At 40.2% G+C, this 15,794-nt stretch overlaps 1 non-coding gene across 1 annotated transcript; it reads left to right on the forward strand.

The window, feature by feature from the left end:
• Positions 1–1,697: 1,697 nt before the first annotated feature.
• On the forward strand, positions 1,698–1,807 carry LOC124512743 (U6 spliceosomal RNA). Its single transcript, XR_006962250.1, has one exon. It is a non-coding gene; the product is annotated as a U6 spliceosomal RNA (small nuclear RNA).
• Positions 1,808–15,794: the final 13,987 nt, after the last annotated feature.

Here is a 15,794-nt window from a genome sequence, read left to right on the forward strand (position 1 = left end):
ACAGGAAGGGGGGAAAAAAGGAACTGTCCTGCATAATCAGGAGCTTGGAGTCTCTCTCCCAGCTCTCAGAGAGTCTACTTCCCAGCCCTTGGGCGTGAGTCACAGAAGCTGCTAGCTGTGCTGATCACCCACATCAAATGTGCCTCCTCCATAACCCATTCCCATAGTCTTGTTTTTTTTTTAAGTTGCTTTTTCAAATTACAAAAGAACTATTGGTCCATCATAAACAAATAATATATAAATGAAAATTTCAATATTGGAAAGTTCTCCCTCACTTCCCTATTTCCATTCCCGTCCCCAGAGGTAACCTGATAATAATTTGGTGTGTTTCTTTCTAGATCTTTTTCTAGTGGGTGTGAGACTGTGTGCATGCCTCAGAATTTTATAATACATAAATGGAATTACACTATATATAGTTTTCCCCATCCTGCCTTTATCATTTAACTTCAAGGTGTAGACCACCTTCTGTGTTAGTTAATATACAGCAGCCTCATTTCTTTTTCATGGCTGCAATATAATCCATGGTATATGACGATATCATATAATGAACACAGCTTGTTGCTGGTGGCTTCAGTTGCCTTTCATTTTTCTCTATAATGACAATGCTGCAATGAGCTTCTTTGTGTATATGTCTTTGTGTCATCTACCTGGCTTTGAGTGTTGCCACTGCCAGAAAATTCCTGGTGTTGGGCTCCAGGTATGCATACCCAGAGGATCTCTGCTACCTCCAGGATTCATTTAGACCCTGGAAGAACACCACCCTGGCTCAGTCCTGGCTTCTTCTCTCACCCTGTTATTCTGTGGTTGTGTTCACAGCATGCCCATGGACCAGCCACCAGAATTCCGACAACCCCACCATATGATGGAAAGGTGCAAAAAGTACAGCTGGTGTCCCCCTGGCCACTGGGAGGAAAGAAAGAGGGCCAGCTCCTTCACACATAATCCAATTGGAGAGAGTATGGAAGTGGTTATCTGTCTAAGTGGTTCTCAGTCTTTCTCCCCTGAGATAGAGTGTGGGACTGAAACAGCAGTGAATCACTGATGTAGAAGATACAAGAGCTGCAGTGGTGGTAGGAGCTCTCCAAAGCAGCTGAGAAAGTATGGTGTGTGTGTGTGTGTGTGTGTGTGTGTGTGTGTGTGTGTGTAACCCTGAACCAAATGTCCTTGGCCCATGGACAGAGATTGCCAACCCTTGATCTAATACGTTGTTGTACTTTTGTCTTTTAAGGTTTTCAAACACCAGGGCACCTGGGTGGCTCAGTTAGTTGGGTGTCCGACTTTGGCTCAGGTCATGATCTCACGGTTCTTGAGCTCGAGCACCACGTTGGGCTCTGTGCTGACAGCTCAGAGCCTGGAACCTGCTTCTAATTCTGCGTGTTTCTCTCTCTCTGCCCCTCCCCTGCTTTCACTCTCTCTCTCTCAAAAATAAATTCTAAATTTTTTAAAAAATTAATAAAAAAAGATTTTTCAAACACCTTGTTCCTGCAAGAAGCAATAAGAGCTAATGAGAAGCAGACAGTACCCTGGGTTCCATCTCTCACTTCACTAGGGCCTGCCACAGTTTGGAACAGTTTTGATCGCTGCCCTATGCCCTCTTGTTTAGAGGTGCTGTCTGCACTCTGGGATGCAGGGGTTAGGTTTCTTATTTTTCCTGAAAAATGGTGCTAGTGTCATTGGCTGTTAAAAATGAGACAGGTGTGCTCGCTTTGGCAGCACATCTACTGAAAACACTGGAGCGACACAGACAAGATTAGCGTGGCCCCTGTTCAAGGGTGACAGGCAAACCTGTGAAACCTTCCATACAAAAATAAGAACTTTTAAAATGGGACATAGGCAAGAGAGCTTTTGCATTTGGATGAGATGTTTTCTGTGTTTGGCTTATCCTGCTTAGTTCTTTCTTCCTTACTTTATGGACACGCAAGAAAGAACACATGCTCATAGTATTGGAGGCAGGTGCTGAACTTCCTAGGTGGCAGCCCTCCTGAAATGTATTCTTGCATGCACAGATGCAAAGACCCTTGTTGACCTGCTCTCTCAATGCTTTGGAAACTCTGGGGAATGGTGATGTGGTCACTGTTAGAACAGAGCAACAAACAAATCTGGTGTAATTGAGGATAAGCTTCATGTGGGCAGTCCTGATGTTTGCTCACGGAAAGGTGATTCATTTAGACGAATCAGGGCTTTAAAATTGTTTTCTTGAAGTGTAACAGATACAGAAAAGTGCATGCACTGTAAATGTATAGCTTGGTGAATTTGTGCAAAGTGAACACACCTATGTTACCCTGATAACCACTATGTAGATCAAAAAGTAGAATGTTAGAGTCACCCCAGAAGACCTCTGTACCCACTCCTCCCCCAGTTACCAGTAACCTAACTTTAAACACTTTATATTTGTGCCTGTTTTTGAACTTTATGTATACTTGTGAAATTATTCACATTTTGTGTAGATCTTCTTCACTTATTCTCATTGCTATATTGTATTCCATGATAGACATATGCCACAGATGGGGTGCCTGGGTGGCTCAGTTGCTTAAGCCTCTGACTCTGGAATTCAGCTCAGGTCAGGGGCTTGTGGGATCAAGCCCTGCTTTGGGCTCTTTGCTTACAGTGCAGAACCTGCTTGGGATTCTCTCTCCCTCTCTCTCTGCCCCTCCCTGGCTTGCATGTGCTCATGTGCCCTCTCTCTCAAAATAAGTAAGCATTAAAAAAAGAAATATGCCACAGTTTATTTATCCATTCTATGTTGATGGGGTTTTATTGCACACATTCCTACAAGTGGAATTATCAGCTCACAGTGTTTGCATATATGCATCTTTAATGGACCCTGGAATAGCAGTAAATGAGAGTTAGGGGTGTATTTTTTATTTTTTTAACTTAGAGAGAGAGAATAGGGGAGAGTGAGAGCGAGAGTACATGTGTGAGAGAAAATCTTAAGTAGGCTCCACACTGATTGTGGAGCCTGATCCTGGGATCCTGACCTGAGCTGAAATCAAGAGTTGGTCAGACACTCAACCAGACTGAGCCACCCAGGCACCCCAGGAATGTATTTTTGGTAGGGGACAAAGCACAAAGCTAAGATCAGGCCCCAGGTTTCTGGTCTCCTTCCAGGCTTGGATTACAGGGGAGCCAGAGCAAGGCACTTAACCTCTGTGTTTCCTCAACTGTAAATTGGAAATAATTGGTACCTGCTCTATTACTTTCTGTGGGATGAAAAAGGCCTCTGCAAAATCTCAAGCTGCACAAATGGAAGCTCTCATTAAAATGGAAGCAGGGAAGGGGGATTTTTAATTATCAATGAGAACTAAAGAATAACTGTATTTATGCAGATTTCCATTCCCAATTAAGAATCCAGAGATTAGCTTAACTGCTCAGCTAGACTGAGTAGTATTGCCAAAGGGGCCTGCAGTGTTATTGTCTCAAACCCAAACACAGTAAGTAACTTCCCAGACCTATCCTGTGAATCTTGCTAGAAGTTTCCTCAACTGCCTGGAGCCCCAGGGGTCCTCCCAGTTCTTTCTCTTAGTTGCCAATGCCTCAGCTTTTTCTTTCCCCCTGCATCAGCTTGAGTTGGCCTACTCTGGGAAAAACTGGTTTGATGCTGCCTGACCAGACCAATTATAATGCACCAGGAAGGCAGAAGGACACCATCATCCCATGTCTTCCTGCGTTATTGAACATAAAGTGTGAATATTGTCAATGAGGTCCTTTGGTCTTACGGTACAACTAAAAGTTCACAGGCATTTATTCTACCAAAGGTTGTGCTAAAATGAATCGGGGACTGTAAAATACAATAATTGAAAGTAGTGTCAACATTTTTTCTATCCTCCTAGTTCCCTTGCAGATGGTTGCACAAATGTTACACAAGTAGAAGGCAGTGCCCTCTTCTGGCCAATGCCACACTTGCATGGCTGTGGCTAAGAGGCTTGCCAACTCATGGGACTGGTTTTTCACTGGGTAACAGGCTCATCTTGGGGTTAGTCTTGAGTAAATCACATCTGGGGATCCACCCTCCCTTTCCTCTTCAAAAGAGAAAAATCAGAACTATGATAGTTACATTTTATGTGTGATTAACATTTAAATCAGTAGACTTTTTTACCTTCCATAATGTGGGTAGTTACCTTAAGAGCAAAAACTGAGGTTTCCTGAAGAAAAAGAAATTCTGCTTCAAGACTGCAAAATAGAAACCTGGGTGTTTCCAGCCTCCAGATTTTGAATACAAGACTACAACGTCAACTCTTCCCTGAATTTCTAGCTTGCCAGCCTGCTCTGCAAATTCCAGACTTGTCTGCCCCCACAATCGTGTGAGCCAATTCCTTAAAATAAATCTGTGAATGTGTGTGAGTGTGAGTGTGAGTGTGTGTGTGTGTGTGTGTGTGTGTGTGTATCTTGTTGGTTTTGTTTCCCTGAAAACCCTAATACAAAACCTAACTCTAAAACCCATTTATACCAGTGACATCTCATTTGTATAAACATAAGGGGACATGAAGTATGGCAGCTGACCTGAGTTCAGGTTCAAGTCCCAGTAACATCTAATTTACTAGTTTCATGAACTAGCTACTTAATTATACTTAGCCTTGGTATCTTCATTTTTATAAAGGGGAGAATAGTAGCATTTACTGAATATGATGTTGTGAAGATTAAGAGAAAACATGTGCTTAGAATAGTGATTGGCTCAGAATAAGTACTCATTAATGTTAGTAGTTATTATTAATTATTTTTATTACTAAGGTCATAGAGGGAAGCTGCCAAAAAAAGGGTGATTTATAGAATGAGGGGTACATGGAAGGGTAGCTGGTCTCATTCACTACCCCCCCCCATTGTCTCCCTAGACTCTTAGGGAGACAGGAAGTCTCTGCTTTTCACAACCTGTTCTTGGGCAGTATTATAAAGCCATTTCTTGTAAAGTGTCCTAACTGTTCCCATAGGAACCCAATCAAGATTAAAAGTTGGATTCTGAATTAATGATTAAGTCATATATGAAACCATTATTATGTCACAAAAGTAAAGTTCAGTAAATCTTGGTAATCATTTAAAACAGTAAAACTATGTAAGTCCTAACACAGGGCTTCCATAAAATTTAATCTTCACTCCATGGTACAATTTACCAATTTAATTAGCAGTTTTGTTTGCCTTCTCACAATTTAGAAGGCCTTCTGTAAGATGATTTGGATCACTTTTCGGCCTTTTGGCTAAGATCAAGTGTTGTAAGATGATTTGGTTGGTCAAAACCTTGTTTTTAAAGCTAGCCAAGTGGTTATCTCCAAGTATACGGATTTGGGTTAATTTATATATATGTGTGTATTTATATATTTATCTCTGTGTTATTCAGTGATTCACCAGAAGGACCCACAGGACTCAACAGCAGGTTATATACTCACTAAGATTTATTATAGCAAAACGTATAGAGCAAAAGCAGTGGGAAAAAGATATGCACTCATGGGGTCCAGACATTCAACACAGACTTCAGTGTCTTTCCACACAGGAGTGTGGAGGCCACACAGGAGTACTCTTTCTTTCGCCATTAACTTCAGGGACATATATAGAATGTCTTTACCCAGAGAAGCCTGTTTGAGTCTCAGAGTCCAAGGCTTTTATAGGGGGCTGGTCACATAAGTATATCCTACTATGTATGCAACCAACTCTGGTAACCAAAACCCAACCCTAACAATGAAACTAGGTGCACATCATTGATCTTGATGTTTGTGCAAAGTGCCCCTGAGAAGCACGTATGGTATGATCCATTGGTCCTGGTGTATGTAAGTCATCAACCACCAATATAAAGAACACTCTAAGGGCTGCCAAGGGTTACTCATGGGTCTCTTGAAGACATGTAAGGAGCAAGCAACCAGAAATGCTGTGTTAACTCTTTCCTCACAGTCTATATTTTCTGAAATGTCTATAATTAACGTCTATTACTTTGATAATCACAAAAGTATTGATATAAAGGCATCTGCCGTTAATGATTTTCCTTTCTAGTTATTTAATGGTGTTGTTTTATAATCTCAGTATAGTTCCCTGTAGTCAGCAGAGCTGCTGAGAGAAGTAAAGTCACCCTTCTAGACACTTCATGGATCCCCATCAGAGCCTTCATACTCTTTGGGAAAACCATAAAAACAGGCCAGGACAAAGCCTGTGAGACATAGAAGGAACCACAGCAACACCTAATTCAACTTCCCCATCTTAGAGATGAGGAAGTGGAAATACTGAGCAGTGAAAGGGCTCATCCCGGTTCTGAATCTTAGATCTTCTAATTAAAAACCTCTTTTGGAACTCCTGAAATAGGTCAAGGCAATGTCTGCTCAGTTGCTTCTGGTGATTGTCTTAACATGGGCAGAAACTGGAGGAGCCCTGACTGGTGGGACTGCCTGAACTGAATGTGCATGGTCAATCTCCCTTAGTCTAGACAGAGGCTTCCTATCCTTCCCCAACCCCTTCCTTGTCCAGTGACTTGACAGAAGCACCAGGACTCTGTTATCCAGAGCATTGCCTATGCCACTAGGTCAATGGTCTAGTTTGGGACCTAGCAAGAGATTAGTTTAATCTTCACCAAATTTCCCCCTTTTCTCCCTTTCATTTACTCTCTTGTAGGCTGGAGGGTGGTATCTGTCTCTACACTGGACTCCAAATTCCTTGAGGGCCTTCTGGATCCAGGTTATATAGTGGTTATGATTATGGGTAGTAAAGTCAAATGGTCCGAGGTTTGAATTCTGGCTTAATATCTCACTGGCTTGTGGGATTTGAGTGAGTTACTTGATGGGAATAATAGTACTTCCTTTATAAGGTTACTGGGAAGATGAAAGGAAGTAATAACTCTTAACTAGAATAGAATTTGGTATATAAAAACGTTCAATAAATATTGAATATTATTTTTTAATTTTTTTTTTCAACGTTTTTTATTTATTTTTTTTGGGACAGAGAGAAACAGAGCATGAACGGGGGAGGGGCAGAGAGAGAGGGAGACACAGAATCGGAAACAGGCTCCAGGCTCCGAGCCATCAGCCCAGAGCCTGACGCGGGGCTCGAACTCACGGACCGCGAGATCGTGACCTGGCTGAAGTCGGACGCTTAACCGACTGCGCCACCCAGGCGCCCCTGAATATTATTTTTTAAATAGGTACTTCATTTACTTTGGAAAACCCTGTTCTCTGATCTTTTTAATAGTTTTGTTGAGATAATTAACACACAATGTACACTGTATGTATTTAAACTATAAAATGTCATAAGTTTTAACATGTACACACCTGTGAAACTATCCCCACAATCAAGTAAATGATCATATCCATACCCTCCCAAAAGTTACCTTATATCCTTTTGTAATCCCTTTTCCTGTCCTCAGGCAATTGCTGTCTACTCTTTGCCTCTGCAGATTAGCTTGCATTTTCTAGAATTTCATACAGATGGAATCATATGGTATGCTCTTTTTTTTTTTTTTTTTTTGGCTTCTTTCATTCAGCATTATTTTGAGATTCATCCATGTTGTTGAGTGTATTGATTACTAGTATTCCATTGTTGAGGGTATCAATTACTCAGTAGATGCACCACAATTTGTTTATCCATTCACTTACTGATGAACATTTGGGTTGTTTCCAGTTTTGAAGTATTAGAAATAAACTTCTAGAAATAAAACTTCCATGAACATCTGTGTACATGTCTTTGCATAAACATATACTTTCTCCTTGGAAGTGAATGGGTGGGCCCTAAGGTGGGTATGTTTAAATTTTTAAGAAATGACCAAATTATTTTCCAAGTAGTTGTACTATTTTGTATTTCCACCAGTAGCATGAGAGTTCCAGTTGCTCCACATCATTGACAAGAGTTGGTATGGTTAGTCTTTTTAGTTTTAGATATTCTAATAGATGTGTAATGATACCTCTTTGTGATTATAATTTGAGTTTCCCTAATGACATTGTAAATGTGTTTTTGCCACCCATGTATCTTTTTGATGAACTGTCTGTTCAAATCATTTGCCTATTTTTAATTAGGGTGTTTGCTTTTCTTATTGTTGAGTTTTGAAACTTTTTGATATATTCTATATACAAGTCCTACATATGGTTTACAAATATTTTCTTTAAGTCCGTAACTAGTCTTATTATTCTCTTAATAGTGTCTCAAAGAAAAGAAGTTATTAATTGTAAAGAAGTACAATTTATCAATTTTTTGTTTTATGGATTGTGCTTTTGGTATTCTAATCCAAGGATCCTTTCTCTACTAAATCACTTTTACATGTTCACTGGAAATCAATTTACCATATATATGTTGGTCTATTTCCACACTCTGTTCTCCAGTGATCTGTTTTCATGCCAATACCATGCTATCTTGATTACTTAGCTTTCCAAATTTGTCTAGCTATTTTATGTCTTTTTCATTTCCAAATGAATTTTACTAAAAAAAAATTTTTTTTTTTTTTTTGGAGAGAGAGAATGGGGGAGGAGCAGAGGGAGTGAGAGAGAATCTCAAGCAAACTCCATGCTCAGCACAGAGTCCAACACAGAGCTCAATCCCAGGACTCTGGGATCATGACCTGAGCCAAAATCAAGAGTTGGACACCCAACCAACTGAGCCACCCATGAGCCCCTCCAAATAAATTTTAGAATTAGCTTGTCAATTTTTACATGAAAAAAACTGTTAGAGTTTTGACTAGGATAGCGTTGAATAAATTTAGGGAGAACTGTCTTCACAGTATTAAGTCTTCTGGTCCATGAGTATAGAATATTTCTTTATTTATTGAGGTATTAATTTATCTCAACTATATTTTATAGTTTTCAGAGTATAGGACATACATATTTTGGTCAATTTATTGCTATGCATTTGATATATTTGGTAGTAGGGTAAACAGTATTGTTTTTAATTTCAATTTCCAATTATTTGCTAGTATATAAAAATACACTATTTTTATATATTGAACTTATATCCAGAAAACTTGCTAAAGCTCACTTATTATTTTTAATACCGATTTTTGTAGACTCCATAAGATTTTCTGCATAGACAGTTATGTCATTTATGAATAGACAGTTTTGTTACTTCCTTTCCAATCTAATCATCTTTTATTTCTTTTTCTTACCTTATTGCACTGGCTGGAACCAGTACAGTGTTGAATAGAAATGGTGAGAGTAGAAATCTTTGCCTTGTTTCTAATTTTAGAAAGAATGCAGTTTTTTTACCATTTAGTATAATGTTAGCTGTAGATGCCCTATAACCGGTTGAGGAAGTTTCCTTCTATTCCTAGTTGGCTAAGGTGTTTTTTTTTTTTTAAACCGAGAATTGATGTTGGATTTTGTCACATATTTTTCTGCATCTATTCATATGATTCTTTTTTGTCTTTAATATGGTAAATTACAAAGATTGATTTAATCATAGCTTTATTGAGATACAATTCACAGAGCATAAAGTTCACCCTTTTAGAGTGTACAATTCAGTGGATTTTACTATATTTGCAGAATTATGCATCTATCACCACAACCAAATCCCATAACATTTCATTATCCTAAAGGGAAACTCTGTTCCTATCAGGAGTCAGTCCCCATTTCCCCCACTCTCCCCAGGTCCTGGCAACCTGTATGGATTTGCCTATTCTGCACTTTAATATAAATGGAATCATATTCAATGTGGTCATTTGTGAATGGCTTCTTTCACTTGGCATAATGTTTTCAAGGTTCGTCTATGTTATGGCATGTATCAGTATTCCATTCATTTTTATGGCTAAATAATATTCTACTGTGAGGATATACCACATTTTGTTTAACCATTCGTCAGTTAATGGGCATTTTATTTGTTTCCACTTTTTAGCTATTATGAATAACGCTGCTGTGAACATTTGTTACAAGTGTTGGTGTCAACATATGTTTTCATTGCTCTTGAGTATATACCTAGGAATAGAATTTCTGGGTCATATAAGTCAGTCTGTTTCATCCTTTAGGGAATTGCCCCACTGTTTCCCAAAGTGGTTGTACTATTGTGAGAAGGTTCAATTTAACAGATAAGGCTATTTAGATTATTTATTTCTTCTTGAGTGAGTATTGGTAGTTTATGCCTTCCAAGGAATTTGTCCCTTTCATCAGTTGTTGAATTTATCAGCATAAAGTTGTTAATATTTCCTTAGTGTTCTTTTAGTGTCTTTATAATGTGTAGTAATGTCATCTCTCATTCTTACTATTGATAATTTGTGGGGGGTTTTCCTGATCAATGTAACCTACGTTTATCAATGTTATTGACTATGTATATTAGATATTTTAAAAATCTTTGTGTGTGTCACTCTGTCATGTGGAAAATTGAGTAGGCTCCAAGTACACCAGTAGGCAGGCTATCCTAGAGTTCATGAAATATAAAGGCTCACATACCCAATTGAAACGCATGGATCACACTTTTTATTAAATCAGTGTACAGCACTGTGAGAAGCAAGGGGGGGAGAATGGTCAAGTTAAACACTTAGGATAGGGAACAAGTGGCATCGATAGGACTATCCTGGGGCATACTATGTTATATGTATTCTATCTCAGCTGCATCAGCTTTTCCTGCTGCAGACATGAAGACTAGAGTTGAGGTTCAAACAAGTGGATCCTGGGTCAATGATACTTGCTCCGTTAGAGAGGTGCAATTAGTCAGAATTGTAGCTTGTCATATAGTCTGTTGAACAGCCATGGACGGCACGTGGAACGCTAGTAGGTAACACTAGTGGGTGGTCGAATTAAGGACTCATGAATATTGATATATAATGTATCATTGAATATTTAGTGCCCAGGTGCCCTGCAGGTATGTTATTACCTCATGTACTCTTGGATCTTGTAGCCCTTTTCATTGATGTTTAATCCATACATGCTCTACTTACTAATTACTGATCTATACTTGATGTATCTTATGAGTTCATCCACCCATTTCTTTTCTTATCCTCTATAGAATTGAATATTTTGAAACTGTACATTGAATGCACTAAACCCTCCCCCTATTATCTATCCCTTCTTTCTGTGACATAGTCACCTACTTTACACATACCACCCACTGAACAAGTGTTAAATAAAAAATAAGCAATACCCTCAGCTAGTATTGCCATAGAAACATACTTACTCAAACAAAGAGTTCCTGCAATTAAATACATATGGGAAATACTGGGTTTCTTTACTATAGGCCTTGTTAGTGCCCTAATGCACTAACCTTTCTGTGAGTGGTACCTTTCTGTGAGTGGATATCACATGTACTGTCCTCAACCTATTGACTGATGGACCACTTTACTCCAGGTGCATCACAGAACACATCTTAGGAGATGCTACCTTGGGAATTGCTCTGTGCAAGGCCTTAAAGAGGGCTGGGAAATGTAGATGTTTACTACAGCAGGTGTAGGCCAAGCAGTATACCTTGTGTACTTTATAAACATTCTGCTTTTCTGGGTTAGAAAGAAAATTATGACAAGAAGCAAGATAGGGAAATTGAAGTTACTCAGGGAGTGAACTGACCAAATTATTCATTCAAGGGTTTCTCTAATTTACCCTTTGGAATAAATCCAGGGACGGTGCCCCATTCCCCAATCAGCACAGTGCTGACAATATTCTTTCACAAATGGCTTATAGACTGCTGCATAGGCAGGTGCTTTGAAAGGTATTAAGATTATACAAAGGACACTTCCTTTTCCACAATGCTGGGAAAATATGCCTAACAGGACTTCAGGGAACCCAGATCTCTATACATGATTATCCTGGATGGTCAAGGGATTCTAAAGACTTGAAACTGAGTTTATTGGAGAATGTATCAATGGGAAGATAGCATGTTTCATTTAGTAGACAACACAGGAAAAATAGAGCCGATCATAGGTCTTCTACCCTGTTTTGCTCCATTTCATAGCCTCTGCCCCCCAACACCAACGTGCAGGCAAGTACTCCCACTTCTGGCCCCTCCCTCTCTTCTGCACACAAAGCGGCCTTCTTCTTGACACTCTTGTATTCTCTTCCTGGCACCCTTCTCCCAATCTCTACCTGTGTAAATCCTGCTCATCCTTCAAATTGTTTCCTCTGGTGAGCTCTACTCAACTCCTACCTACTAGGTTATGCTTTTTTTCCTATCACTTATCACAAGTGTTAATTACTTAATGATTGTCTCTTCTATGAGGTTGTGAGATGTGTGAGAGTGGAAACTGCATTGGCTACTTCACTACTGAATCACCAGCACAAGGCACAGAGTAAGTGGTTAATAAGTCCAGTTGAATGATTGAAAACAATAAAGGTGCTGATGTATTTTGCAATGAATTTAGGGCAGTTTTGTCTTCCCTTGCCTTAGGTCAAAGTCTTCTCAATTCCCTTTCTTCAAGGCTTAGATTCTCCTCAGATTCTTTTTAGATACTCATTCCAAGAAATGCCTCTCTTATCTATTCCCTTATCAGAGAAGAGTTTGACATCAGCATATACAGGCTAACATCTCTCACGTAATCTAGAGCAAAGGAGCTTTGGAAAAGCAACGTTTTCTTTCTAAGTATGAGGTGTTCAGAGTTCCCAGTGAGCTTGAGACTGCAGTGAATAGCTTGTATGTTCTCCCAAAACCTGGCATGAAGGACTGGTGTGTCTGTGGAGAGCCATGAAGCAAGTTGTGTTTGCAATTATGCTGCTGGTGTTGCTGGGAAGAATGCATGGAAAGCTGTTCCAGGGTGGGCACGTTCTCTGCAATGTTGGGAACACAGCTCCTTAGCGGTAGAACAGTTATACTAGACCTGCTTCAATCAGTTCCTCCTCAGGGTACTTGCCTGCCTCTCACCTCTCGGATTTCACTCTCACACCCATGCCTGGGGCTTGAAATTTCCCTTGCCCACCCCAAAGTCACCTGCTTTCAAATGGATGGACGTGATTAGGCAAATATGGCTGGAGGCAAAGTGGCTGGAGGTGAGGACAGTCTCCCTCTTGCGCTTTCTCTTGAGACAGGACTTTTTCTGAGGTGCAAACTTCCTTGAAGCACTAATGAAGACCTGCATCCCAAAGGGGAAGGAACATAGCTCTGCACTGGACAGAGCTGAATTTTACCCCTTGCTTTGAGTTGTTGTAAAAACTCAATGAGATAATGTGATTAAAGCCCTTAGGAGACCAGATTGCACATTGTTAGTGCTCAAAACATGGTAGCCATTTAACTATTAGGTGTTCATTGGATATTCTCAGAGGATTCTGTGTCTCCTGCTTCAGTAACATGACACTGGATGGAAATGGCTCGTTCACTTTTCTCTTTTCTCTACTAGACTGTAACATCCTTGTAGGCCCAAACCTAAAACAATGCATTCCAGATCCCATGATTAGCTCACATTCGTTGAGTGCTTATGATGTCAAACACTAAATGCTTTAATTCTCAAAACCCTAGAGTTAGGAATTACTGTTTTATAGTATTTATAGCTGAAGATATGGAAGCACCAAGTGGTTTAAGTAACTCACCCATTGTGATGTATCTAGTAAGTGGTGGAGACAGTATTTAAATACAGTACGTGGGGTTCCAGAACCTGTGCTCTTTACCACTGCATTGCACTGCCTCAATCCTCATTCTTCTTAGGTTTTCCTCATTTTTCTCCACCTACACCGTGGAACGTATCATCCCTATTGTCTCTGTCTGTACTTATGGGGCTAAAACTATTCTGTGATTCTCTTTGTGCTAATGCCTCACAATGCCTCATGTAATAGCATGCTCTACAATTGCTTCTCCATTTGTCTAGTGCTGGGTTTGGCATACTAAGTTTATGTACCAATTATGCTCTTTCACAAAGCATCTCTTGGTTCCATTGTCTGACTGGATACTAGACCGAGTGGATCACTGGGCAGACCTTTTATCCTTTTGTGTTCTTAATGACAACCATCTGTTTCCTAAAGCAATTGAAATCTTCAGTTATTAGCATAAAGGAAAAACATTGACTCTGGGCACAGCCTCACACTACTGGTACATGCCTGGGGCATCAGTTAACACCAAGGTTTGCCTGTCCACCTTTCTCAGAGAGAGTCTGGGTGAAACTGGGGTTTCCTTTCAAGAACAGATGCCCACGCCCCATGTGGTTTAAAAAAACATGCAAATCGTATATACAAGAATATTATATATCTTTGGAGTTAAATAAATAATATAGCCATCATCCCTCTCAATAGAATATTATCGGATTCCACCCAGTCCTCTGCGTACCCCTCCCCCAACCCTCCCCCAGTAATGCCAATATGCTTTTCATTATACAAAGAGTAGGAGTTGTTTGAGAGCAATACTTTCTGGATGAGTAAGTCAGATGTGATTTCCAGGTACTTTGTGTGAAAGATGCTAGCAGCAAACTTGGGAGTATTCTGCGGTTTCACATTCTATTCAAACTGATGTTTCCGGAGAGCTGTTTCTGATTCTGACTTCACAACCACTGCAGCACAATAGTGTACTGAGAACAGATGTGTCAGTAAATTGTGGTCAATGTGAAAAATTAATTTTTGCCACAGTTGGGGACACGTACTTTTATGGCAACGGCCATTAGAATATTAAGCTGAGCAGTGTTGCAGATGGTGAAAAGCAGAATTCAAACAGCAGGAGGAAAGGTGGAGAATACCAGTGAGCCAGTGTCCAAGAAAAATGGTTTCTGATAGGCAAGAACTTTGCTGTGAAACTACGTGAGAAAACTTGCGAGAGAATTTGGTCGTGGCCATAGGCATTCTACTCAAACAGGAATGCTAGTGGGATATCGTGTGCCTGTCCCTGAAGTGTCCACTCCTTCCAGGAGAGCCACCAGTTCCAGTACTAAGAAAGGTGTCTCAGGGGTGCCTGGGTGGCTCAGTTAAGCGTTGACTCTTGATTTTGGCTCAGGTCATGATCTCACGGTTCATGGGATGGAACCCTGCGTCAGGCTCTGCGCTAACAGTGCAGAGTTTACTTGGGATTCTCTCTCTCTCCCTCTCTCTGCCCCTCCCCCACTTGCAGGTGCTCTCTCTCAAATAAACATTAAAAAAAAATGTGTCTCAAGGACCATAAAAGTGAGAACCATTACTCCAGCCAGCAGATATTTGTGAAGTGGTTTAACAAGTTTTCATTATTTATTCCCTGCCACTAATGTACCCTTTGAAATAATTTCACTGTCTGTTCCGTCCCACCACTAATGAATTAGAAACACTCATGTCTGCCCAGGGCTGGAGGAAATGCAATGCAATTCTACCACAGATTTGGTAATGTCTGTATGCAGCGGCTAAAAGATCCAAAAAACTGGACATAATTTTCAGTGCTATTCAGTTTGTGAGAAGATTAAGTTAAAAACAACAACAAAGAAACTTGGAACTTTAAGGAAAATTGCTTTCAGAACTTGGAGGGGGGGTAGGGGACACATTTGAGGCCATGAGGCAGAAACCCTTGGAGAGATGCCCAGAAAAGTAGTATTCCCATCAATCCTTCTCTATCCATCTCCTCTCCCCTAAAAAAGGCATGACTTCCTATTCTAGAACTAGAATGTGTGCTTCTTGCCTGTAGGACTTGCTGAAGATGATATGGCTGCAATTGAGTGACTTGGGTAACTTTCTTCACCTTTAAGATGAAGTATATGGGTGCCTGAGTGGTTCAGTTGGTTAAGCATCTGACTTTGGCTTAGGTCATGATCTCACAGTTCATGGGTTTGAGCCCCGCGTGGGGCTACGCTGACAGCTCAGAGCCTAGAGCCTACTTCAGATTGTCTCCCTCTGCCCCTCCCCTGCTCACACCCTCTGTCTCTCAAAAATGAATAAACGTTGAAAAAAAGAAAAAGATGCTGTATTAAGTGGCAGCCTAATTGATATGTGAACCATGTTCTTTAGGATGAGGTGTTTTTTATTTAAGTAGGCTTCACGCCC

The sequence above is a fragment of the Lynx rufus genome, unplaced genomic scaffold (genome assembly GCF_022079265.1).
Source record: "Lynx rufus isolate CCGP_SWC_20201006 ecotype Redwood Valley unplaced genomic scaffold, mLynRuf1.p SCAF_17, whole genome shotgun sequence".
Taxonomy (NCBI): Eukaryota; Metazoa; Chordata; class Mammalia; order Carnivora; family Felidae; genus Lynx; species Lynx rufus.